The sequence below is a fragment of the Pipistrellus hanaki genome (genome assembly GCF_964339955.1).
Source record: "Pipistrellus hanaki genome assembly, chromosome: 2".
Classification (NCBI taxonomy): domain Eukaryota; kingdom Metazoa; phylum Chordata; class Mammalia; order Chiroptera; family Vespertilionidae; genus Pipistrellus; species Pipistrellus hanaki.
In genome coordinates, this window is record NC_140504.1 from 7,499,152 (window position 1) to 7,526,659 (window position 27,508).

Below are 27,508 nucleotides of genomic sequence, written 5' to 3' on the forward strand. Positions count from 1 at the left end.
AATATATTTTAAAAATATAATTTAAAAATTTAAAATAAAAAAAAAAGCACACTTTATCACAGAGGCAGGAGGAAGGTTTTCTCCTGGCTCAACAACAGCCCAACCAATGAAAGTTGACACACTCAGCCAATCACCACCATGACCTCTGGCTCTCCTTGAATGGACTTTGGCTCATAACTGCTCCTCCCAACTTCCTCCTTTTTCTCCATAAAGTAACACTCTCCTCCTTTGTTCTCTGGACTTGCCTATTGTTCCCGATAATTTGCAGTCTCAAACTGCAACACGTCCGGTATTCCTGAATAAACTCATTTCCCCTGGTAAGATAAGTGGCAATTTTATTTTTGAGGTTGACATCCTTGAGTTCTCCTAGTATATCACCCAAAAACAAACTGCTCCCGCCTTATTACCCACTCCTCCGCTCTCAGGACCGGTGTTCAAGAACTATAGTTTTTCCTTATAAACCTTCATTTTCCGTCTGAATAGAATCGCCGTCTTGAGTTATCCTGGTCTTCAGAAACGCGTCTCCACATATGCTTGTCGCATGTGCACATTTCTATCGATAGATCTAACCATACACCACAGATACAGGAGTCAGTCCATTGCATGCACTGTAAAAAGACTTTCAAACGCCTTTACTGTCAAAACCAACCAATCCAATAACCACCTTAACGCTGGTACTCTGGACTCGCCTCTGCTGTCACTGAAAGTACTTCCCTGAAACAGGGGAGCCCCCGTGTAATTCGGGGACCCCGGTTTCCTAATGCGCACCCAGGGCTCTCGGGGAGGTGGACCGGCGGAATGCGTTAGGACATCAGATCTCAGCGGGCCGTCCCGAGCCCCCTGCCCCGCCCAGGCCACCCCCCAACTCCCCGGTGGGTCACCCCGCTCCCCGCCCCAGCCTCGCCTAGTGCTCGGCGTCGCCCTGGGACCCAGCGCAGAGTTCGGCTCGGCGCCCGCGCCCGCGCACGTCCTACGTCACGCCGTCGCCCCCGGCGTGCGCGCGGCCGCGGCCAGGGGGCGGGGCCGGTGCAGAGGGCGGGGGCGGGGGCGGAGGCTGCGGCGGCGGCCCTGTCAGGCCCGCACGGGGGCGCGCTCGGGGCCGCGCCAGGCCACGGCCCGCGCGCCGCAGCCCGGGGCGGCCGAGCGGTGCGAGCCCGGACGAGGCGCGCCGATCGGAGCGGCGGCGGCGGGCGGCTGAGGTGAGGCGGGGGCGGCGAGGGTCTGACACCGGCAGCGGCGGACACCGGCCACGGGAGCCGCGTTTCTGTAAGCGCCGCCGCCGGGCAGGTGGGGAGGCCGGGCCGGGTGTGGTGGGGGGCTCTGGCGAGACACCCCGTGTGTGTGCCACCGGCGGGGTGTCGGAGAGGGGCTGCGGGCCGGGCTGCCCGGGGGAGGGAGGGAGAGAGGCTGCGCCCGGACGGCCCGATCGCCTCCCGGGGCGCCGGTCCGCGCGGATGCTCTGCGCCGCCCGAGAGGAGGCTGCGCCCGCCCGAGGTGGCGGGGACACTGCGCCTCGGGACGAGGGTGCGCCCCCGGAATGAAGGGGAGGCTGCGCGCCCTGGGATGCGGCGGTGCCCGGGGGGTGGGGGCCTACATCCCTGGATGAGGCTGCGCCCCGGGTGGGTGAGGCTGCTCCCGGGGAGGGGAGCCTGCGGCGGGGAAGCGGGTCCCCACCCTGGGAGCGCCGCGTCTGCGCCGATCCTCCGTCCCGAGGAGGAAGCCCGCGCCCGGGGATGCGGTTGCGTCCCCGGGATGAGGATGCGCCCCGGGATGAGGCTGCGCCCCGGGATGGGGATGCGCCCCGAGACGAGCTGCGCCCCCAGGACGAGGCTGCGCAAAGGTTGGCCCGCGTTCCCCGCCGTGTCCCCGCGGGATGCTGTGCTTCGCGGGGAGCAGAGGGGGCCCCCCTCCGGAGAGGGGCCGCCGAGTCCCGGGAGAGGCTGCGCGCTCAGAGGGCACCGTGTCCGCGGGATGCCCTGCGCCGCGGCGCCCGGGTGGGGAAGTTCCCGCCGGCGCCGGGCGCCCGGAGCGCTCGCTCCGGAGCAATCTGGGGCGCCTGGGGGCCCCCGAGGTGACTTCTGACGCGGGCACCTCTGCGGTAGGAAAATTACCGGGCTGTGGAGGGGGACCGGGGAAGGGGGCCGAGTGGAGTCCCGATGTACACGTTGGTGAACCTGAAATGTATTCCAGCCCCGGGTTAGCCGAGGGAGACGTCTCCCGCACCACTTTGTTTGGTTCGCAGGTCAGATGTTTTAGCCGCCAACCCGCGTTGGTGTTACGTATGATAAAGGCATTTTATCACCTCCTTACCCAAGCCATTGACGGTTAGCGTTCCATTCTCAAAGTAACCTGTAACGAAAAGTGGCTTCATGTCAAACTTGCTTCTTGACTCGTAGTGCTCTCATTAAGGTGATCAACCGATCATTAAGGTTTGGGAATAGAAATATTTAAAGATTTTCGTTCCCTCTTACATGTACCCTTGCGTGTTATGCCTTTGAAAGATGCCACCCAGAGCTGCATTTCCTCTCTCACGGGCACCATCAATGGTGAGTGGCATGATAATAGGTGATGAGAGCTCTGAGCTGGGTGCCCCATTCTGCCCGAGGTGGAGTCCAAGGACTCAGCTTGGTCAGGAAGCCCTTGTCTTTGAGGAGTGCCTGTTAGCTACTGGGGGGTTCCAGAGACAATGCCTTCAGCGACATCCTCAACAAATTTGCAGACATAGTTGAAAGGGAAGAGTGGGGAAAGGAAAACTGGTCCAGCTCTGAGAAAGGCATGACGCCTGTCCCGAGGTGCCATGTGCCCAGAAGTCGGTACTGGGAATGAAGAGAGAATTAGCTGATGACATCATCGGCAGAAACTTCTGGACGCACAGGCTGATTCGTTCCTTTGTGAATTTACATGTTGCAAGAGCAGTTCAACTGCTTTTTGATTTTTGGAATAAGAAAATTCTTTAGGCTTACACTTGTGAGTAAAACAAACGTAACTCATTTGATAAATACTTATCCATAATATTTACCACATACTGTGCTGTGTGCTAGGTCCTCCCTGTTTTCAGCAGGGGACACAATAAAGGAAAAGCTAGGCAGAGATTTTAAAAAGTTCAAAAGCTGGCAGTTTGTTTTATTAATCTCTTTGGTAGCACTACAGTTTAAAAATAAAATGTATAATTTTAGTTATACATTTTTAAATGTCTAGCATTAATTTTTTTTTTTGCAGATTTAAAAATATAAGCATGCACACAGTACATTCTAAAGGTACAAAAAGACACGGAAACCTCCTTCCACCCCATACCCAGTAGCTCAGTTTCCTCCACCTGCTATGATGATGTATTCTTCCCGCAATAGTCAAAATAGCGTATACACAGTCGTATATACGTTCTAATATCGTTTTTAGTGTTTGCTGGAACAGACAGTGCTGCAGTGAACATTTTATGCATAGCTGCAAGCAAAACCTGCTAATCACTTTTTTATTAATCATCAAAATTCCTTAGCTATAAGAGCCGGCTTATATTCCCTTGAATGTTGTGACAAGCCTTGTCAGCACTTAGCACCAAAGCATATTATTTAAATAGGTAGACGATCGCTAGAACTTACACTTTGCAGTTTAATCGGTGAACTTACCAACTTATTAAAAACTTGAAGAAAATTTATCAGTCTTAGCATGAAACTGAAAAGCGCTTAGCGAGGTCCAATTTTATTGGAAAACCTGATTTTTTTTTTTTTTTTTTTTTTTGGTGTTAGCGTTCCAAAATGCAAATTTCCAAATCTATAATTTGTGATAGAAATGGTGATTAAAAACAACAACTCCTTTTAAAAAATATGTTCATACAATAATATGTGAGGAAGGTAGGAAAGGCCAGTAGTGAGAATTTCATTTACAAATTGTGCCTTGGAGTCATCATGACTTCCTTGTTCCTTGAGTGACTTCTCTCAGCCATGTTCCTTTCACGTGGACTGTGGAGAGGGGGCATGCCGTGACCAGCAGGTCTTCGCGTGGCCTTGCTGCAGAGCTCACCCCTGGGCCCAGACCAGGAGTATCATCACCTCTCGGTGTGACCCGGTGAGTGTGCAGGCTGACCTTCTCCCCCTGTACCTGTGAAGGTGTTCTAGGAATGTACAAAGACAAGGCACTTTGGTTTTAGGTTTCCCATCCTTGCGATGGAATGGAGATGAAGATAAGCAGAGGGGTGGAAGGAGCTCAGAGGTGCCTGGTATTTTTATTGGCCACATCTGCTTGCCTCGAGGCTGGTTTTGTCTCACCTTCAGGGTCACCCCACAGGTATTTACAAGGTTATTGTTCTGGACACGGGAGGGGAGGCGTGGGAGCTGCACAGCAAGAATAGTTCCTGCCCTCATGGGGTTCACATGATAAGGAAGGAACATTAAACCCCACATGAATCCTAAGTGCCAGGCTAGGCAGTGTGTGTGGGATCTCAGAGGGAGCCCAAAGGATGGAGGGAGCTGGGTGCTGCCCTGGCAGCCTCCTTCGGGCAGCAGGAACTCTGGGGTCAAAGCTCTGTGCGCTGGCGATAGCAGGGAGGTCGCTGGCAGGAAGGGCACGGAGGGCTGAGGCGAGGAATTGGATGTTCACCTTCCTCAGTGAGATGGGAAGCCCTGGGAGGGCTGCCTTCCTCCCTGCTTCTCTTCCTCCTTCCTTCCCTCCCCTCCTTTCTAGTTGGTTTAGAGAGCTTTGAATGAGGGAGTGACATGATCTGATTTATCTTTATAAAGAATCGCTCTGGCTGAGACCGATTTGGCTCAGTGGACAGAGCGTCATTCTGTGGACTGAGGGTTCGGTCAAGGGCATGTACATTGGTTGCGGGCACATCCCCCATCGGGGGTGTGCAGGAGGCAGCTGGTCGATGTTTCTCCCTCGTCGATGTTTCTAGCTCTCTGTCCCTCTCCCTTCCTCTTTGTAAAAAAATCAATAAAATATACTTTTTTAAAAATCGCTCTGGCTGTTATGTAGCTAACATTTGTGAGGAGCTTAAGCACTTTGCATATACTAATTAATGTACTTCTCATAAAGTCCAAAAAGTAGGCATTATTGTTTGTCTTCCGTGGGTAAAACTAGGCAGAGAGAGGCCACCGATAAGTGGCAAAGGCAGGACCCGCCTGAGCACCTGTCCCTGGGGCCCTTCCCACCTGCGGGCCACAGGCAGGAGAGGAACAACGGGGTATCCGTGACCCCGACCAGGCAGGCTCAGGCCAGGGCAGAGGGGGCCAGACCCAGTGCCACCATCGGTAAGTTGCAGTGTTACTGTTGGTGCTATTAGCAGGAAAGTGTTGCCAATTAGACTGACACGCTCTTTCTTATCGCTGCGCTTTTCCTTCTACTCACTGCAAGTACAGACTTTTCAAGTCAGACAGGTCTTGTGAAATGAAATAAAGTAATTCTAAATGTTTAGAATCCAGTTCTTCCAAGTCAGCCTTTGCTGTGGTGCCCCGCTGCCTGCGGTGCTGTCCACTGTGCTGTCACTGAGCATTTCCGAGATGGTGGCACTGCTGTCCATGGGGTGTCTGTTGTCCCAGCTGCCAGGCCCCGTCAGCAGGTCTGCATGCTTCCTTGGACTCACTGGCAGGTGTTAAGGAAAGGTTTCCGGTCCTGAAGGGACTTGCTGACGGACTGGCTGACAGTTACACTGTTCTGTCATACCTCCAAGAGCAGCAGCCCAGTTGAGTGTGCCGGTGCAGAGCGCTGCACTGACTGGCGGCTGGAAGCCTGTGACACGCCTCCAATTGCAGGCACTCCGTTTCCCCAGTAGCTAGGATGTGGGGCACGCCCTCAGCACTGAGGAATGTGGCCTGTTAGCAGGCAGGCCCATCAGGATGGCCAATAGACTCTGAGAAGGAGCATTCCAGAAGGACCCCAGGGTTGTTTTCGCACAGCTGGCTGGCCAGCGGTGAGGTGGGGAAGTCTCTGTGGCAGGAGCGCAGGAGGCAGCTCCTCAGCTGTCCCCGACTAGAGCTGGGGCGTGCAGGCGGCTGCTCAGCCCACCCCAGCCAGATGTGTGGTTTTGAGCAGGCTATGTCATCTTCCTGGGCTTTGGTTTTCTTGCCTGTGATTTAGGAGGAAGACGAGCGGCTTGTATCCTATGGTTGCTGGGTGGATAAACTGAGCTCTGTAAAGTGCCCAAAACGTTCCTCAAATAGGACTAAAGAGGGTTTTGCTTTTTACTTCTATGACTAGTCACCCAAGGGCAGGTGTTTAGATAATTCAAGAATATGTAAATGTGGCCGTGATTTGCTTATCTCAGGTATTTGAAACCACAGACTGGGCTGTGGGTGTGGAGACTGGAGAGCTGGACGAGGACTGAGCCTAGGGGCTTTGGCCAGGAGTCCATAAGACAAGGATCTAGCGATACCCACTGAAAGGGGTCTGTAGAAGAAGAGGAAACCTGGAGCGTTTAGTGGCCTGGAACCTGGGCGGAGGGCTGAGTAGTTCAGCCCCTCTCAGTGAAGGATTGCTTGGGTTTGATGAGAGGCAGATGGCCTTGTGGTGGGGAGAGGGGATGGGAGTGAGGAAGCAAGAACATCCAGTAGAGAAGACTCTACAAGTTTGGTTGAGAAGGGACAGTAGCTGGGGAGGTGGGCGGGGGGACTCGGGAGTTTTTTTATTTTTTAAATAACAGTGTTTATAGCATGTTTATGGGCTAGTAGGAACACTCCCATAGTGAAGGACAAATATACACTGAGTGGCCAGATTATTATGATCTCTGAATGCATAATAATCTGGCCACTCAGTATGTACATGTATGTGTGTGTATACACACACACACACACACACACATATATATATATATATATGTATGTGTATATATATATATAATGTATATACACATACATTAGAGGCCTGGTGCATGAATTTGTGCATGGGTGGGGTCTGGCCAGCCTGGCCAGGGGGAGGGGACATGGGTGGTTGGCTGGCCTGCCTGCTGGTCAAACTCCTGGTTGAGAGGACAATTTGCATATTAGCCTTTTATTATATAGGAATACACACTGAGTGGCCAGATTATTATGCGTTCAGAGATCATAATAACCTGGCCACTCAGTGTATAAGACTACAGGCCCAGTGTTGAGAATCTGCCCCCTGGTGGTCAGTGCGCATCGTAGCGACCAATCATTCTGTGATTTGGTTGACTTGCATATTAGCCTTTTATCATATAGGATGCTGGGAAAGAGGGTAATTGCAGAGCAAAGTCCTTGAGAAAGTGAGAGGGCATGGCTAGAGGAGCAGGGACACTCAGCCCCAGGAGCCAGGCAGGACTTTGCTAACACCTGGGCAGCCTGATTTACTTAGGATCTAAAATGAAAATAACTTGTGCTCAGTCAGGAAGCTGGGCATTGTGCTCTAGGATTTGGGATCTAGTTTATGGTGTTCAACATGCCTTGGGCACTCTTACAGAAAGATACATGTAAAAATGGCATTTTTTTTAATTAAAAAAATTTAAGTGTCCCTAACAATATTAACTTAATTATACTTTGTCACCTTTACTCACCAAATTTGGTACTGCTTAGAGGACTAGCAAGACTTGTGCTTCATTTGTCCTAAGGATCTGGCAGGAAGTGCCCATGTTACACCCTGGGGAGGGGGAGGGTGGGGACAGGACAATGCTTTGGGCCAGGAATGAGTGAGCATCTAGGGGGCAGCAGCATTCACTTCAAGCTGTCTGTTGAAATTATGAATACCTTCCTTGCATGTCGGTTTGCATTGTTTGTGCTCATCTGATTTTTTAGGTCAGGAGTTTGGAAATACTACAGTTTCTCTGTGGTTCCACAGACGTGATGAAATGTGGAAGCCCTTCCTTGACCTTGCCTTCAGTCCGCTGTGGGTGGGGGAGGGGGGTGGGAGAGTGGGTTTGTATCGCTCTGGGCACACTTTCTCTTCCCTCTGCCCCGAGTGGACAGGTTTCGCAAATGCCTTCTCTCTGTGTCACTGTGGAGAGACGCAGGGAAGGAGGAGCTCCCTGCTTTGTTGAGCCAACATTCCAGTGGGGGAGACTAAGCAAGGACAAAGGCAGATAATATAACCTCAGAATTTATGTCCTTGGGATGAGTGAAGAAACGGGGCTGAGGTGGATGGCGTCAGAGGGCTGCCCGACTGCAGGCCTGGCATTCCGGGAAGGCCTCCTGGAGAGGGTGCTGTGCTGAGGCCGGAAGGAGCTCTTTGAGGGACAGAAGGAGCTCTCATGTCAGGAGAGGAGACAAGAACATTTCGGGCAGAAGGAACACTTGCAGGACCCCTGCTGGTTGGAATAGCTGAGGTGGGGCCAGTAGCCTTTGTCCAGTTGTCATTAATGGGGAGTGCAGAGGAAGGTGACTTTGAGAGACACGTGTGGCCGGCTGTGCAGGCTGTCATGCACCACAGGAAGTTTGAAGCAAAGGATGAGGAGGGTAAAGGTAGCAGGTGGAGAAGCTGGAGACCAGAGAGCCAAGTGCAGTTTCTTGTGGTCGAGTCAGCAGGGCTGGTGATGGGTCGGGTCTGGAGAGGAGAGGACTGGAGAGTGTGAGAGGGGCTGCCCTGAGGACTCCGAGCGGTGCTGATGCTGAGGACCAGCGTGTCTGAGGGTGATGCTTCAGTTATGGACGTTATCATCCTATACTGGGTTCTGTTTGGATCTGCAAATCAATTCTTTCCAGTGTGTGATGTGCAGAATATTTATCTACACCGATATGTGGCCTATAGGATACATAACATATTTGTAAACACACTGACGGGTGTAAACGTTTAAACCTCTAGTTGGTACAATAGAGGCACTAACTGGGAGTCCTCACAAATCTTACATGGAGGTTTCAGATCAGCATCTTCCTGGGAGGGCTAGACAATAGCTACATGTATTATGCTCTTACTCTGTGTCAGGCATGGTGGGACCAGTGTATTCCAGTTCGCTCCTCCTGCTAACCTTCGATGGTCACTTTACGTGGAATCGCCATCATCTGTTCTTACTGATCAGGAGTCTTGCTGGGCTCACCTGAGTTGCCTCTTCACAGGTATCCTCTCCTCCCGTCTATTCTTGACCAGCAGCCAAAACAGAAGCTTAAATGGAGGACACATCAGTCATCCTTTTTGCTCAGAAGCTTGTACCCGCCCCCATATCATAGTCCTTCCAGGGGCCTCCCCTCCTGCCATCCCTTCAGCTGTCTCCTGGGCTGCATGCCTATGTGCCCTCAGCTCTTCATCCACTGTGTGCCCTGCTGTCCCTACTATCTCCCTCATACCCTCCCATCAGCCTGCCAGGAAGATGGGTCTTGCTCTGTCTCTGTCCTTAGGGAACAGAACAATGCCTGGCAGATAGCAGACACTTGACAATGTTTGCTGAATAAATGAATGCCTATTTCTTACTTTTTATGTTGGTAGTAAGTGGTGGAATCCAAATTGGGGCTCTTGGCCTCTGAAAACTTGTGCTTTTCTGCCTCCCATTGTGCTGGTGCATCAGGCATACATTTATGTCCATATGTCTGTTATCTCCAAAGTTCCATGCTTTCCTTGGTAGAATAGAAACATTCACTAAACACCCAGAATTGTTCTAAAACTAGACATTAGTGCAATAGATTAAATGAATCTTTCGAAAAACAGTAAATTAACCTGAAAAAGTGGCTCTGTCCCACCACCATTATTTTAACCCCTTTCACTTGATGGGTAATTGAGACATATTCTTTTAAGTAGTAACAGCATTTATAATAGTCAGAAGTAACAATTATAGCTACATCTTGATAAAAATGAGAATGCTTTAAATCTGGGAAGTTTCAGAAAAGCAACCAAATTAAATGAAAAATATGGGATTCAACTGCGGAGGCTTAAAGGATTTAAACATCGGAGAGAATGCGGCTTTATAAGCTGTGTGGTAGAGGAGCAATCAGAAGAATTTCCCTGGGTTTGGGAATCCGGGGATTTAATCCCAGCCCTGCCCTGACCTCACCAGCACCTCATTTCCCGGCTCTGCCGCAGGTCTCCTGAGTGTTAACTTGATGGTTTCCAAGCTTCCTTCCATTTCTACAAGACTGCTGTTTGTAGGAGCAAAATAGTACGGTACATGCTACGTGTTTTAAGGGCCATGCAGTGGGTTGTACAAGAAATAGCACCTGTGTGCAGTCCTGCACTAAATACAGTGATGCCCCGTCACTTCATGGCTGCTTAAGACCTACAAGAGGCCAGCAACTGGCACCAACCATCCCGCCCCTTCCCTGTGGACCCGGTCACTCTGTTGGAAGAGGTGAGGTGCAGGCCCGAGGAAGGTGGGCCAGCGGGCAGGATCTGGGTGGGGGGTGGAGTGATGGGTCTGACTCTATGAGAAGTGACGAGACTCCAGAGTCCAAGCGATCCTTCTGTGTGTTCCTCAGGCTCAGGAACTGGACTGCTAGTTGTCGTGAATTAAAAGAAGCAAGGATTGTGTTCAGTTTGCAAATCTAGAGCATGTCATAACTAACGATAATTCAGTGGTAGGTGACATTGAATTAGCCCCTCTTCCAACGTTGTAGAGTTAGAAACAGGTGGTTGGAGAATAAGTTTGAAAGTTGCATTGTATTCTGTGCCTTCACTTCCGGGCAGTGCACGCACATCCGATTCCTTCTGGGCTTTCTTGGTTAGTCACTGTGCACACAAGTTCTCTCCCTCTCCCAGTGTCAGCACGCTCAGGGTGAGTTGATTTCTGTAAGGACAGGAACTTACCAAGGATGTCAGGAAGTGTCTCATCACGTCTGTGAGGCCGAGAGCCAGTCACAATAGCCCTTTTCCTGTGAATCACCTGCTCGGAGCTGGTGCTGCACGTGAGTCCCCTGCCTACTGTCATCTCGCGGCACCCAGGCCTCCGTCATCTCCGTTTCCTCCCTTTTCAGGAATGGGTTCTGCCAGGCACCTGCTTTCACAGGTTTCTCTTTAGAGATGAGGTCTCGTGTGTGCCTTACGTGAGTCCTGGCTGAGAGCGGACAGGGATTCCATGTCTGGCCTCTGCCTTAGAAAGGGGAACCCAGCCAAGGGGATGTCTCCAAGTAGAGGAGGGGAGTCAGGGGCTGCCAATGGGAAGATGATGGAAAACAGACTTCATTCAGATGCTTCACCTGGTTCAGGCCTGAGCACAAAAAACCGACGTTAAATTTAATACTGGAAGTAGTTTTGAGAGACCTGCTCGGGCCACAGCTTAAATTGCAATGAAGTGACTGTTTATATCCACTCTAGCTAGATAGGAATGAAATTAATCACACCAAATGCATATTTATTTGTCTTGACCACTTGAATTTGATTCCTTTTTAGAATAGAAATCTACCCCACGTAACAGTCAGACTTATTATTCTTGAGTCAGTCATTGGTATTAGATTTCACAGCATGCCTATTATAATACAGTGTTCTTTGCGGGCTACTTTAGAGGATTAGCTTTCCTTTCTTACTATATTAACACTTTATTTAATTAAAAAGTTACCTAAGGTAGGCCTGGTGGGGCAGGGCACCTGGCGACAGGGTTTCCCTTCCAGCCAGCCACTTCTCTCTGCCCATATTAGTACCAAACGTGAAATGTGGGGCATCGGCCTGCTAGTGCGGGTCTGAGCTGAGGTCTGGGTTTCTGGAGTCTGGATTTGCACCAACCTTCCAGGTGGGGCTGAAACCCACGAATGGCATCCTCTCTGCAATGGGCCCTTGGGTTGTGGGTAGAACCTGCGGGCACCTGGGAGAGGTCAGCCGTGGCTCTTGACAGGTCTCTGCGGGGACCACTTGCAGGTCAGCCCTGCCAGGAAGGCCTGGGTGGAGCAGGAGAGCCAGGTACACGACCCTCATCGCCACTGAGCCCTGAGCAGTTGGTCCATGTCCAGAAGAACAAGACCGCGGCCCTACGTAGACTCAGGGCTCGCAACCCGCCAGTGAGTTTCGGTGAGAGTTGGAAGAAGCACCTTGGTGAGAATTCAGAAAACAGTATTTTATAAAGCTAATGGGAGTTGTTGCATAAGAGAGAAGGCATGACACTGTTTATTCACCCCTACACCAAGCCTCCACATGGATCCAAATATGCAACACAAGAGAAGGTGTCATTCTGGGACAGGATCCATATCATGGACCAAATCAAGCTCACGGGCTCTGCTTTAGTGTTCAAAGACCAGCTCCACATCCGCCCAGTTTGGGAAGCATTTTTAAAGAGCTGTCTACAGACATTGATGGTTTTGTTCATCCTGGTCAGGGAGGTGTATCTGAGTAGGCCAAGCAAGGTGTTCTACTCATTTTCCTCACTGTCCCTGCACATCAAGCCAATTCTCAAAGGAGAAGGGTTGGGAGCAATTTATTGATACTACTGCATCCTGGATAAATCAGAACTCAAGTGACCTTGTCTTTTTGCTCTGGTGCTCTTATGCTCAGAATAAGGGCAGTGCCATTGATAGGAAGTGCCTGGTGGTCATTTGCTGCAGACTACCCACCCCTCCCCATTGTCAGTGTACAGATGGTTCTTTGGATGCATGCATTTCTCTAAAACCAACGAGCTTATGAAAAAGTCTGGCAAGGAGCCCATCAACTAGAAGGATCTGTGACCTTGAACTGGGGTGAGAGTGGAGGTCCTCCAGGCGGCGGTTACTAGCGGCTGCTATTGAAGTATTTGTCAGTGACGAAGTTGAATTGAAAATAGAATTTCCCTAGTGATTCTGAAGCGCTATGCATGCCAGGGAGGAAGTCTTGGTGAAGTGGCCATGAGCCAGGCTGCCCAGGAGTGGCAGCTTTGTCCAGCAGAGACTGTACCCTGTGACCGCATGTCTGTCTTTGCCACTTGGCTCTGGCCTAGAATATGCGTCAAAGTTTTCGGAAGGAAAAGGAGGTCAAATTCTCTAGACTCTCCTCCCCTCTGTTTCCTTTATGGTTAAAGATGGGAGATAAGCACCTTTTTGGTGTATGAGTCAGCAGCTACTCTACTTGTGTTTACCTGTAGGTTAAACGTTAGGTTCTAAGGTGTTAGGTGTTTTTATATAGAAAGGCCTCCTTTGCACATCCTGGTGTTCCAGTCTGGCCAGGTACACTGCCCTTTGACCTTTTACAGAGCTCTCAAGCCCTTCCTTGAAGGAAATAGGACTTTTTTCTTTTCTTTTTTTTCCATTTCCCAGAAATTAAGGTTCAATTCCCTGAGAGTAGCAGAGGTGAAAATTCCTAAGGAACAATCCTGTTGTGACTCTTCAGACTGGCAGATGCCAAGAGAGCCGGGCTGGGACTTGTTATACTATCCTCTGGGTGTTTCTAGCAATAAGCGGTGGAAGTTGAACAGAAAGGAGGGGAAAGGGGAATTAACTTTTTTTTTTTTTAGCAGAGGAAATGCTATTTGCTCAGGTGTGTCCTGAACTGGATTTTTAAGGCAGCTCAGTGTCAAATGCTGTTTTTTCTTGACTGAAATCACTTTGGGATACTTTTTTCTGCAACACTGGAGAATTTCACTCTTTTAAAAAAACTTCATAAATGGATGTTTTATATTTTATTAATCTTTTGTTTAAGAGACCATGTTTATTAGGTCTGTATCCAAGGTCCTGTTAGAGATGCTGTATTGCTGTTAGTTGGTCTCAAAGTTAAACCTGCTAGAGTTTGTTAATAAAAGGTTCCTGGAGTTTTTTTTTGTTTTTGTTTTTGTTTTTAAAAAAAAGCTATCTAAATGTTTAAAAAGTCTCATGTAATAATTAACATTCCCGGAAAGTAGTGGCATGTGCAGTAAACAATGAATTATTTGCTGGAGGTAGAAGCGGGTTTGGGGGTTGAGTCTGAAAATCTTAATCCAGGAGGAAGTGGAATTTGTAGGATGGACTCTGAGGACTTCAGAGCTGCGATAGCCCAGGTCGTCACTAGGGACAGAGTCACACCCCTCAAGTCTCCGCTGGTGCGATGAGAACCTCCGTGTGAGGACTTGTGAGCCGTGTCCTCTTCGCTGTGAGAGCCAGACGTGGAGCTGGGTTAGGCCTGCGCCTCCGACTCCTGCTCTGGGGTTTTCTGTCTTCAAACATTTTGGTGTCACGAGTAGGTGGCTTCCGCCCACGTGCACAAGAGTGAGTGGCATATTTGATGATTTCACGACGGAGCTTTCTAATCTACAGTTTTATGCCTCTGATGAAGCTATGAGGGTATTGATAGTATTTCCGTAGAAGATGCAGGTACTGTGTAAACCTACAGGATAGGTTTGTGTTTCAGAGCACAAAGCATCATGTCTCTTGTACCTCGTCCCGCCCAGCTACCCTTAAATTCTCACTTTTTCTGGGCAGGCGGGGCACAGGCAGGGAGGGGCTGCAGGATGAATGGAAGTGTTCTCATTGCTAGCCCTTGCTGTAGGAAAGGGAGGCTTTCCTCTAAGTTCACCAAGACTTGGAGCCATGGTGTAACCTGGGAAAGGTGCACAGGGTTCCTGGGACAGAGCGACGCTGTGGGTAGCACCAGGAAAGGGCAGTGCTGGGTGACACACCACACTGCCCTGTGTGCAGTCACATAGAAGAACCCTTCTGCATGATTTCCAAGTCTTACTGAGTGTTGAAAGAAACACTACAGATTGTGCGTGTGATCAGTTATGGTCTGGGTGTCCATCTTCTGAGTGTTTGGGAAGATACAGGCAGAAACAAGGTGGGAATGGTACTGTAAGGAGGTTTTGTTTCTTTTCTTTCTTATTTTTAAAAATATATTTTATTGATTTTTTACAGAGAGGAAGGGAGAGGGATAGAGAGCTGGAAACATTGATGAGAGAGAAAGATCGACCAGCTGCCTCCTGCATGCCTCCTACCGAGGATGTGCCTGCAACCAATGTATATGCCCTTGACCGGAATCGAACCTGGGACCTTCCAGTCCACAGGCTGGCTCTCTATCCACTGAGCCAAACCGGTTTGGGCAGGTTTTGTTTCTTGTTTGGGTTTAAACTGCTATCATGGGACACCCCCGTCCCCCCCGTAAGTGGATGATTCAGACATTTTCATGAATTTCTAAGTTGTGTAACCATTACCACAGTCTAGCCTTGAAACCTTCCCATCACCCCAAAATGTTCATGTGCTTGTTTGTGCTTAGTGCCCATTCCCACTGCAGCCACAGGCAACCACCAGCCTGCTCTGTCCACCCTGTTTGCCTTGTCTAGGCATTTCATATAAGTGGAATTAGGCCGTGTGCAATCTTTTGTGCCAGGCTCCTTTGACTTCGTGTGTTTTGGGCATGTCCTTGTTGTAACATGGGTCAGTCCTGGTAGCCTATATGATAAAAGCCTAATATGCAAATTGTCCCCTCGACCAGGAGTTTGACTGGGAGTTTGACCAGGGAGTGGGGCGAGCAGGCCAACCGTGGATGGCCCCTTCCCCCAGCTGCCCCTCCTCTCCCCACCCCCCACTCACAATCGGGGGCAGGGCCAGCCAACCAACTTCCTGGCTGGCCCAGCCCAAACAGGGCCAATCGGGGTTCGCTGGACCCCATCCATGCATGAATTAGTGTACCGGGCTTCTAGTAAGTAAATAATTGGATAAATCAGTTAATCGGTAGAAGAATTGAGGAAATAGAAAATCAACATCAGCTGACACCACAGTCAAGTCACTTCAGGCGAGACCCAAGGACCAATGCTAAGATACCGGGTGCAAGTTTGAGGAGAAACAGGATATTTGCCTAGTCTTGAAGTATCTCCTCCCAAGTTATTTATTTATTAAAAGAGGAAAAATAGTAACTGTAGAGTGGATAAAGCCAGCAGACACTACCTCCCCCAGGTGGCTCAGGTTAACAACACCTGTGATAAGACAGGTCCTAGGCTCCCTGCTAGCATATAGCATGTCCTCTTCCTGGTGTTCTTGTCATAGATTCACTACCACCGTGTCGTCTCAGGGAAAAGCTGCCAGACTCTAGGAGAGGACGTCCTGAGAAACATCTGGCCAGTACTCTACAAGCACCCAGACTGGCAGCAATGGAGGAGGAACCTAAGGACATAGGCCTTGAAATGCAACGTGCATTCTGGGTGGGATCCCGGAACACGAGGGACAGAGCAACACTATGGATGGCACAAGGGACATTCCAGGGCAACCAGCACATTCAACTGTGGTCTGCACTTGAGCTGACACTGTTGTACCAGGGGCTCCTTTTCTAATTTTGGGAACCGCTCAGTGATTCTGAGAGATGTGGGCACTAGTAGAAGCTTGGTGAAGGGCAATGGAAACTCAGTTCTATGTTCCATATATATATATATATATTTTTAATTTATTTTTATTTTTTTTATTGATTTTTCACAGAGAGGAAGAGAGAGGGATAGAGAGTTAGAAACATCGATGAGAGAGAATCATTGATCAGCTGCCTCTTGCACACCACCCCCCCCCCCCCCCCCCCCGGATGTGCCTGCAACCAAGGTACATGCCCTTGACCGGAAACGAACCTGCGACTTTTCAGTCCGCAGGCCGAAGCTCTATCCACTGAGACAAACCGGTTTCGGCTGTTCCACTTTTTATTAGTCTAACTTTTAAAAACAAAATGTTTATAAAGCAAAGCATACACAGTATGGCGTAGTACCTGTGGAACCTGGCCAGGACGGGGCCATGGCCTCGGTCTCCTCTTCAGGCTGAGGGAGGATTCCCAGTGGTCCTCAGGGAGAATCCTTCCCTGTGTTCGTGCTGGACATCCTGGCTACCTGGAGCCCCAGTGTGGAGCCTCTGGGAGAGTGCTTCCCACCAGCAGCTGTGTGGGGAGGGGCGCCTTCTTCCCCGGGGCCAAGAATGCCTGGTTCTCCTGCGGAGGGGCACAGTGAGCAAGAAGCTCCAGAGTGGGGGCCTCTGGCTTGGTTGCTGGGGGTGTCCTAGGTTGTCCTTGGTCTTTTAATGTTATTTTTTTTTTTCAAAGAGAAATTTTTAATTTTTATATATTCAAACTAATTGGTCTTTTTCTTCACGACTTTGTGTTTGTATACCTTCTAAGAACATTTCCCTACCTCAAGGGTCATTCTTTAATTTCTTCCAGCAGTTTCATATTCTGTTTTCCACCTTTAGGTCTATGTGAAATCTGTCTTCATACAGCTTGAGGTCAGGATCATATATTTTTTCCATTGGCTATCCATTGCCTAGTGGTCAGACATGCCACTTTCATCATACCCTAAATTCTTTCTTCATTTACATTCTAATTGCTTATCATTGCTCTGTGGGAAAGCTGTTGACTTTATATGTCAGCTGTCTCATGTTTTCAGGGAGAAGATCAAATTGTGCAAACAATGCCTCTTCCTTTCTAATCCTTATGCTTTCCCTCTGACTCTAGAGCTTCTGATACCCTGGCTAAATGCGGTGTTTAAACAGTAGCCGTGATGAGCAGTGTTTCTCTTGTTCTAACTTTAACACAAATGCTTCTAAAGTTTCCTCACCCAGTGTGATGGTTACCATAGTTGATTATACACATCCTTTGTCTAGTTAAGCAACTTACCTCCCCAGTTTGCTGAGAATTTTAAAATAAACTTTGTTATGTATAGCAGTCGAATTTTACTGTTGCTTTTTCTACATGCAATCTGTAGAGATGCTCTTGTGTCTCCTCCCCCTCCCCCTCGTCCTCCGCCCGCAATCTGTTAATATAGTACATTTCATTGGATTTCCTGATGGTAAACGTTTTTTCATTCTCAGAAAAAAAGTTTGCTATACTTTTAACACACTGAATATTAAATGTGTTATTTATTTTAATACCTTCTTTTGAAAAATGAGTCCCTCCTCTTCCCCTTCAGTCCCACCCTTTTCTTTCCTGAGATGTAGTTTGCATACTGCGAGGTGTCCGCAATATGTCTGGTGCATGAGTAACACTGGCTTTTTCGGGGGTGGACGTGTAAAAGCCCTGATTTGCAGCATTTGTCAATTTTCATGGCAAAAATATTCTCACCCTTGGCTATTTTCAGCTGCCAATGAGCCGACATGACAGCTACTTCACAAAACTCCCCAAAGTGTAGCCATCCTTGCTCCTGAGCTGGTACCAGCTGCCATGGGATCCTGGTGTGCAGTCTGGTGACTTCCATGTTGGTGCACACGTGTCACCATCTCCCATGTTCACCCGGAGGCTTCATCGTGCCGTCCCAGCTCAGCCCCATTTTGAGAAGTGATTTCCACTTGTCTTCTAACCATTTGGTAGAGTTTACTGCTGCTTTTCAGTCGCCCAAGGGTTACCACCAGCTTCTGGCTCTAACAGCTAGTTTATTTATTTTCAACTCATTCTTGTTTTCTACTCAGTGCAGTGACAGCTGTTCATTTTCCCCTAAGAACTACCTTGGCTGCTTCACTTATGGATAGTCAATATACGGCTCAGAGTGATTTTTAGTGACCAATTGGGCATCTAACCCATGGGTGCATGACCCACAGTAAGTACAGAAAAATGAGGCAGGTTCTGTGATGGTATATCTTTAAATCTGAGGGGTTGCTAGCATCTTATATTCATGAAGATTTTGTCTTCCATAATGAAAATTAAACCATTTCTCATTCATCCTTTTGCAGTCATTTGACAAATATTTTTGAGCACCTACTGTATGTCTGGCACTTTGTAGCCCTGGGTAGAGCAGTGGATAAAATAGTCCTTTCATCATGGAGCACCAGTTCTGGTATATCTTTATTATTATTATTTTAAAAAAATATGTATATATATATATCATTGATTTTAGAGAGGAAAGAAGAGGGAGAAGGAGATAGAAATATCAATGATGAGAGACACTCATTGATCGGCTGCCTTCTGCATGCCCCCCACTGGGGATCGAGCCCACAACCTGGGCATGTGCCCTGACTGTGAATCAAACTCAGACCTCCTAGTTCATAGGTCTACATTCAATCACTGAGCCATGCTAGCTGGGCAGGTTCTGGTATATCTTTTAGCTGTGTGCTTTCCCAGTTTGACTGTCCTTGCCAATTTTCTCCTCAGACATCCACTTGTCTTTGCCCCTGGGATTCTCTTAAATCAAGTTGAAATTAATCCAGTTTATCCCACTGCTTCATTTTGAAATTTCCTGCTTCCATACTAACTAATCTTTAGCTTAAATAATTATATAATTACTAGAGGCCCAGTGCACAAATGGATTCCTCGGCCTGGCCTGTGCCCTCTCGCAATCCGGGACTTCTTGGGGGATGTTAGAGAGCCGGTTTAATCCCGATCCCCACAGGTCAGGTTGAGGGACTCCACCAGTGCATGAATCTGTGCACCAGGCCTCTAGTATGCATATAAGATCTTTGCTCAATCTCTTCCTGCCCTTCTTCCTCCCCTCTTCCCTCTGAGATTCATCAGTCTGTTCCAGGTTTCCATGCCTGTGCATTGATCATCTCCTCCCTGGTGGTGTCATAGCTACTGGTTGAATAGTCGACTGGTCGGCTTAGGCTTTTATATATATAGACTAGAGGCACAATGCATGAAATTCATGCAAGGGGCTCAGCCCTTAAAGCCCCAGCTGTTTCAGCCCTCACAGCCCTGGCTGCCTTGCCCCTCACAGCCCTGGCTTTATCTGAGAGGTCGTTCAGCCGGTCGTTCTGCTATTCAGTCCAATTAGCATATTAGCTTTTAAATAGTAGTATATAGGATTTCTGCTTTGACTAAATTTTCACAATGAAATGGCAAAGGAATTGAATCTGGTGATTTTTACCTTAGGAAAGGTTAATGTTTTCAAAGTGAAGCAATTGGAAACGTGTACCGAAGTGACACTCTTTCTGACGTGTGGACTGTCGCCTAAGGAGGGGCTGTGGTGAGCCTATGGTCTTCCGTGGCAGCTCCGGATGTCGGCAGTTTCTTCCCCTCAGCGTGGTCTCTGGCTCTGGAGGGCATGAGGGTCCTTGGGGCTGTGCCTTCTGGCAGCTTGGTGGCTCCTAGGGATGGTGCCCTGGTCCCCAGCCCTGAACAGTATAGTTACATGTTTGCTCTGTGCTTTGGAAGCAGGTGGAGGACATCGGGACTCAGGTCCCCATTCTCCTGCGGGCCCCAGTCCAGGGGGCATGACGGGTCTCCTTGGAGGAGAAAGAGCTAAAGGACTCCACCGAGTTTGGTGTCATGATGGGGAGGCTGGGGAATGTGGATGCAGGCCAATGGGCCTCAGAATTCCATCTGCTCGTCTTTCTGCCTGATGGATTTGGTTTCTGCTTTTTAAATCCTTTGCAAAATCAGTGTCTTTAATTTACAAGTCAGTATTTCATTTTAATAAGAGAAAATAGTCCTAATTTATTCAAGTAATTTAAAAGTCCATAGAGGTCAACTTTCCTCATTCCTTGAGGAGGATCTGGAAGAATAGAGCGTGAAAGGCAGTCTGGGTGGGCCTTGGCTCCTGGCCCCCGAACAAACCATTTGCCGAGAAGAGCCTTCTGGGGAAGGATGGGTCACTCTGCTGCCGGGCTGTCGGTCCAGAAGGTGTGCCCTGGCCCCTAGCCGAGGTCCAGACTCCCTTTCCTCCCCCTGATCCTCATGGCTCCTTTTTACCAGCTGGGTCTGTTCAGAAGGGAACCTTCTAAGGCAAGCATGTCAGACTTGCGGCCTGCGGGCTGGGAGTTTGACATGCTTCTTCTAAGTCATCTTGTTTATCAGATGACATCTTTCCTCTCCTGGGTGAATGCCTGAGCTGGTCATCCTTGCTCTCTCACCACAGTGCAACTGGCTGATAGAGGGGGGAATGTTAATGGCAATAAACATTTTCTTTTTAAAAAAACGTAACCTTTGAAAGTAGTAATTATGGGGATCGAGTATTAATCTGAGGGTTGAATTCTTATAAATTACCTTTACATCTTGGAATCAGAATTCAGGAGCCCTCATCAGAGTCATTTTCCATTGTTGTGCTGCTGTTGGCTTTTAGAAGACAGATCCATCTTATTTACAATATATTCACTTAAATATGTAAGTCAGACTGATGCTAATAGTATCACAGAAGAGGAAAAGGCAAAGCATCTTTCAGTGAATATGAAGGTAATGAGCCGACCTGGATTTAGGGATTGTTACCAAAACATAGAGCGGATGAGGTGGAGGAAGCCAGTGACGGTCGTAATAGCGTAAATCTAACCCTTTTTCTGAATCATTATTTAAAAATTGTTTTAATAAGTAGAGCCTCCCAATCCTATAAAAAGGCATAATTCATCATCACACGTGTGTATATTTTACTTCCTTTTCTTGAAGATAGGTCCTAGGTCCTAGGGATGTCAAAGCCACGTCAAAACTAGTACCACTAGTTTTCAAAAGCCAAGGAAATCTTTGTCCTTTTCTCAGGGGCCAACAGGGCGATTACTAGGCTGTTGAAACCCTTTTGAATTGTCTCGGATCTCTACACACACACACACTATTTACACAATAAACACAGTGAAAACCAGGAAATCAAGGCTTTGCGATAAGCACATCTCGGGAGGAAGGAAGCAGCACAGCACTGCCCGGCTGCAGGGCCACCCTCGCCTTCACGAGATTCGGGGGCTGAAGTGCCACCTGGAGGCTGTGCTTCCCTGGCTCTCTGGCATGTTCCAGGCAGCTGTCCCTCCCCCCTCTAGGCCCAGGCACCAGCGGTGGCTGTTCCAGGTCGGCTTAGCACTCCTGTTGACACTGACATCCCTGGTGATGGGAAGAGAGAAGCGGGCATCCTGGTGCTGAGCCCTCGGAGCCATGTGCTGTGGTTCTCTGATTGAGAGGCATTTCCTGCCACTTCTTGCACTCTTCTGCGGTTTGGGAGAGAGCGCCTGTGCCCTGTGTGATGGTTCTGGGAGTTCACAACCTGAGGCTGAAGTCTGTCTTGCAGGCACACTGCTGTGTCCATCTCTTGGCTTGGCCTCAGCGTCCTGCACCTGGGAGAGGCCAGGCAGCCATGTCTGTAAGGTATGGACAGCCCTGCTTTGGCCCCAGGACTCTGGGCAGGGTGACGAGGCCCTGGCAGGGGAGCTCTGGTGAGGAGGCTGCTGGCAAGGCCTCCTGATTTTTACACGACTGTCCAGACTTCATGAGTCTGCCCTCCTGGCTCTAGTTCCGGGCAAACACTTAATCTGCCCGGTTAAGCACCTTTGGGTTGGGTTTCGTGTCCCCGCACAGCCACAGTACAGTGGCTGCTCAGGAAACGTTTGATAACATGGACCTCATTTTCACTGGTGACTTGCTAGTCGCCTTCTCAACTTGTGACTCTTGTTTCTTTGGCTCTACATGGTTGTAACCTTCTCATTCACTGAATTTCAGGAGCTGGTTCTAGATTTTGATGTAATGTTTAATGATCTCTCTCAGACGATGGGTTTCTGGAGATTTTATGTTTAAGAAGTGAGGCTCTTTTGAGAAATAAAATGTGTGAGATTATTTGTGCAGAAGCCCTCCGGAGCATGCTCACGGGCCCCTCAGCGTGGGTCTGCAGGCCCTGTGCACAGCTCCTGTCAGGCTGCGCGTCCTGCCTTGACTGAGGGCAGAGCCTGGCGAGTGAGTGCTGGGAGCTAGTTTGTCATCTGAAGTTGCCTTTATACTCAGAACTCTTTACCACTTTGGGAAATTTTTGGTGAACCTCTAGGATGCTTTGGAATGTAGGATTTGGTGGGAAAATGTTTCTGATATTCTGGCACCACCACTCACTGCTGCTCGAGTACTGGTTGGTTCCCTGTGGGTCGCACCCTCTGCAGGGAAACGCAGCACCCAAGGGCTCCTGGCATGTGAGGCTCTGTGACAGGGTGGGGAGAGGGTGGATGAGCAGGAGACAGGGCCTTGCTCTTGTGGAAGCGTCTGGTGGTGCAGACATGTAAGTATCAGGTAGGCACCCACACAGTGTAAAACGAGAACCCAGACCAAGCCCAGGCCTCCCCTTGGGGGCTGGGGACAGCCTGCAAGAAGGCGGTCAGCATTCATGCTGGGCTCTCCCAGCTTGCATGCCCGTCCTCCCTGGCTCCACCTCCTCATCTTTTCTGGTCAGGTTTGGCCTTACTGTTTCTCCGAGATGGCTCTTCGACTCACTAGTGGCCTGTCTTTGCCAACAGCAGTGGCCACTGTCCTGTCCCTGTCTCTTGGGCCCTCGGCAGGTCTAACAGAACTGCCTGAGCCAGCCTGCTTTTCCTCCTCCTCCCGCCCCACCTGTTCTCAGCTCAAAGGCCACACTCCAGTCCTGCTCCGGATGCCCTGGCCTTTCTCACAGGCTTGTCCTCCAGCCCCGGCTCCGGACAGAGGACAGTGTGTGCCAGCTCAGAGCCGCATTCATGACCCCAGTCCCGTCACTCTGGCCCCGCAGCCGTTCTCACGCTGTCTCATCCGCACGCCAGTGCCTGGTGAGACTTGCCAGCTTCTGCTCCCCCGTCGCTCCCGGCTTTTCTTTCCAGAGCCCCCTGTAAGCCATAGGGCTCCGTTTTGGCTTTCCTGGGTCCAGACTTGCTCCCGGGCAGTCCTGCCATCATGTGGTCACTGAGTCATCCTTCTAGAGCACATAGGCTCAGGTAACCCTGCTTGACCCCTTCAGTGACTTCCCAGCACAGGGCAGGAAATGAGTTTCCTCAGGGAGAAAGTTCACAGCTCCTCCCCGGCCTGTCCCCTCCATTGTCCCTGTTTGCTGTCTGTTGGAACCCGCCCCAACCCCAGGGCCCGGTGTCTGCAGTCCTCGCTGGGGGACAGTCACCCCAGGTGTTCATTATTCAGTGGTGAGTTCAGATGCCACCTCTGGGGAGAGGCCCTCTCTCCCTGCCTCCCTGTGTTATTCTCCCTGTGTTATTCTCGTCCATGCCCCTGGTTAATGGCACTTGGATGGCCCCATGTTGCCATCCCTCTTCCCTGGGACCTGAGCTCTCGGAAGCCAGGGGCAGTCCTGGGCACGGTGGCGGCTCCAGATCTGCAGGAGGCCTGTCTACGGGACCTGCCCAGGCATTCTCTTTGTCTGTGCTTGAGTCGGGTTGATTTGTAGCAGAAAACCTGACTGGTGTGTCTGCTGTTCAACTCCTAGGTTCCTTGTACCATGAAGCAGGCAGCATGGGACTAGAACAGTGGTTTCTGGACTCTTCCGTCTCCACTCTGCTGTTCATCCCTGTGCTTAGCCCCTGGGGTCTGGTGGCAGCTACTCTGACCCCAGCCTGATGCTGCAGAGAAAGGAGGGAAGTAGGAAGGGGCGGGGTCTCTGCTGGGAAAGCTTCTATCTCACTGGCTGGATGAGCACAGCACGGCCACCTCTGTCACCAGGCATCCAGGCAGAGTCTGTGCTCCACAGCATCAGGCTGTGTGAGGAGGGCGAAGCGGTGGTGGCCTGGCCGAGTCGGCTCCCCCAAGGCCACATCAGCAGCAGTTCTGTACGGCACTGCTGGAGGTTTTATCAGTGTTGGGATCTTTATTTAGCAGCATTTCTTACCATCTGAGGTCCCACGTCTCACAGGGAGGCGCGGGGAGAGCAGGTGCAGGCCCTGTTTTACGTAAGAATAGAGAACGGGGCTGTCTGTGGCCTTCTGGGCCTGCTAGTCTTTTATCCCAAACAAGACAGACTTATCCACATGGTGGTGAACACAGCTGGGGACAAGTGCAGGTGCCCTCAGCAGGACAAGCCCCTCTGCACAGACACCTGAGTGCACGGTCACTGTGTGTGGATCAGACAAGGATGAGGAGAGCAGGAGGCTGGCTGAGCAGGTCCTGCTCTCCCTCCAGCAGTGGCCTGTGCTTCCTCTGCAGGGAAATGGGACTGAGCTGGATCCTCCATAGGGCACAGAGGAGCAAGACTCCAGGAGGTGAATGATGAGGGCAGGGGGAGTGGGGGGTTTAAGGAGGTAAAGGGGGAGGCTCAGGAGGTGAAGGGTGAGGGCAGGGGGAGGCTCAGGAGGTGAAAGGTGAGGGCAGGGGGAGACTTTGGATGCTGGGGCTGTGCAGTCAGTCTGGTCTGTGGCCTGAGCAGCAGGATGGAAGATGGTGCTGTGCAGGGAACCAACATGGTGGCAGGAGGGACAAGCTGAGGTCTGATTTGGACTTGTAGACTGTGACAATGCAGGCATTTGGATGGGGTCACTTGCTTACTTTTCCATTTCTCAGGTCCATGGCAGTCTGGGCCCAGCTCTACCAGGTAGCACGTTGCACCTCCCTCTTGGGCTGATGTTTCCCTTGCACTCCAAATGGAATATCTGGAACCAACCACTTTATTTTACTAAATTTCACACCCTTTCTCCTGGTAGTACATGTCACCAACACCCCATTTGCTAGAAACCTGGCAGTCATCCTGGACTTGTCGCTATCACACCCAGTCCCCAGCACAGGTTGTGCCTGCATCCCGCATTAACCCTCCACCTAGGGCGTCTGCTTCTCCATGTCTCCTCTGCTGTCCAGTGGCCCACAGCTCACACCATCTTCCTGTTGGCCTCCACAGGAACCTCACAGTGGGTGCTGAATCTTCATGCTTTCAGCGCTCTCCATATAGCACCAGAGGTCATTATCTTATCCCTATGCTTGCTCACCTGTGTCTGCCATAAAACTTACTTACTCCTAAGCCACAAGCACCCTGCTTGATCTGGCTGTCACCTATCTCCAAACTCCCTTTGACCATTCTCCCCTGTGTGCTCCAGGCCACAGCCTCCTCCCTCTGACCCTCTCCCTTTGTGTGTTCCAGGCCACAGCCTCCTCCCTCTGACCGCTCTGTGTGCTTGGCTACAGCTCATGGCCCCACTTGTTCCCATCTCATGCTTTCCGTGTGCTGCTCCTCTGTCATCAGATGACTGCCACTGTCTGAGATGGTCCTGACCCACTGCCTGTGGAGGTGTCCTCTAGTTTTCAGTGGAGAGGCACCCGAGGGACGTAGTTATTTGTCTGGTCTCTGGAACCAGATTGCTGGGTTTGCCTCTTACCAGATGTGTGATTTAACCTGGGCCCTAGTCTCCCCATTTGCAGACTGGGGATATAAAACCTACCTGATCACCACAAGGACTGAGAGTGTGAAGTGTTGTGAAGTGAAGCCAGTGAAAGCTCCCCATGGCCAGAGATGCAGTTTTAGCCACAGAATACAGTCACGATGGATTACAGCCGCAAGTCTAAAATAAATATCCGCGAGTCCACACTAACATGAATAAATGATTAAGTAAGTGGGGAGAAGCATAGATCTCCCATGCAGACAGTTCCAGATGGTTTCTGAGCCCCTGCGTCCCCAGGGAGGGGGAGCTCACCACACTCCTTAGGGATGGGCTGTGCATGGTGACCACACAGAGGACAGTGTGGGGGCAAGAGAAATGACGGGAGAAGCCTGACAGACACACCTCCTCCAGGAGACTACAGTCAGTGCCAATGGTGACAGCTCATGTTGATAATATGTACTCTTCATATGTAATAAGAATGGCACTTTACCTCTGTGGTCCCCCTCCCGCACCCATGTCCCCAATCTGTCATGAGAAATCATTGTGCTAATCCCAATTGAGGGGCATCCTACCGGCCAGCCCTTCCAAAACTGCCAAAGTCATCAAGGTCATCAGGGAAAGTCTGAGAAACTATCGCAGCCCATGTACGGGAACATGACGATCACATGTCATGTGGTGTCTTGGATGGGTTCCTGGACAGAAACAGGACATTAAGCAAAATCTGAGGAAATCTGATTACACTACGGCTCATTAGCCATAGTGTAATCAGTTAACAATAGTGTGCTCATTGATTGTAACAAATGTGCCATGTCAACGTAAGATGTTAATAACTGGGCAAACCAAGTGTGGATATATAGGAAATCTCTATATTGTCATTCCAGTTTTTTTTGTTTTTGTTTTTGTTTTTTCTAAATCTAAAAGTGTTCTCAAAACTAAAGTCTGTTTTAAACAGTAGTGCTTTTTAAAAGGTAATAACTCCTTACAAGTTCCTTTTGTGTCTACCTCCTCTGCCCTAAATACCATCCTGGTTTCTGTGCTACCTGGTCCCGTGGTTTTCTTTGTGGATTCGTCACCGTTTTTATTGCCCTAAAGAGTATGCATCCTCTGGTCTTACTCAGCAAGAAAGGGTCACATGGCTGGCAGGCCCTTCTGGGCGAGGCCAGGGTCTTAGTGACTCTGGATCTCCAGGGACCTCACTTGGCAAGGGTCCCTCCTGGGCAGCGTCTTCACTCGGTCATACATGTTTATACATTTTTCAAAGGGAGGCCTTTTAATTCTAGCCAGGGCTTCCACGTCGCCTTCCATGCCCCACACCTCCCCGTCCCCTGCATCGGTATGCCTAGGACCCTCCTCCTTAGAAGATGGCCTTGGGCACCTTAGCGATCCATCAGCTGAGAGGAAGATGTGCTGGGGATGCATTCAGTTTGGGTTCAGTGGGATACAGTGTGAAGAGTCGGCTGTCATCCGGGTGGTGTAAGCTTGGACTCTGGAGTCATCCTGTGCAGCCTGGGGCACAGAGCAGCCGTGGCCACTGCCCCCACTTACCTTGGACCCCTGAGCAGAGGCAGACTCCAGGAAGGGGAGGCAAGATGGGGCAGTGAGAGCACCTCCGGACAGGGCCGGAACCGGTCTGACTGCCACTTGGGGACACGAGGGAATATGCAGAACGGACCAGGAATGGAGGTGCTTCCAAGGAATAGCTTCTCCAAGAGCTTTGAGACAAAACTCCTGCCACCCTTGCCTACAGTTAACTCTAACGAAATTGAGGTGGTCCGTTTGGGCCAAATCAGACAGACAGTGTTTCAGGG

At 50.0% G+C, this 27,508-nt stretch overlaps 1 protein-coding gene and 1 pseudogene across 8 annotated transcripts in view; both read left to right on the forward strand.

Annotated features, from left to right (window-relative positions):
* Nucleotides 1-798: 798 nt before the first annotated feature.
* LOC311617498 (uracil-DNA glycosylase-like) lies at nt 799-12,503 on the forward strand (annotated as a pseudogene). Its single transcript has 4 exons — nt 799-802; nt 909-1,026; nt 1,109-1,287; nt 11,716-12,503. The product of its transcript is annotated as a uracil-DNA glycosylase-like (transcript).
* ADARB1 (adenosine deaminase RNA specific B1) overlaps nt 1,051-27,508 on the forward strand; it is a 98,558-nt gene continuing 72,100 nt past the window's right edge. For 4 of the 7 annotated variants that reach the window (XM_084873745.1, XM_084873740.1, XM_084873746.1 and 1 more), the window contains exon 1: nt 1,051-1,199. The gene's annotated coding sequence lies outside the window, so the exon portion shown is untranslated. Of the gene's footprint in view, nt 1,267-2,501; nt 2,547-11,773; nt 11,890-27,508 lie in introns of those variants that run through there. The other 3 variants (XM_084873742.1, XM_084873741.1, XM_084873743.1) reach the window with 3 other exon arrangements.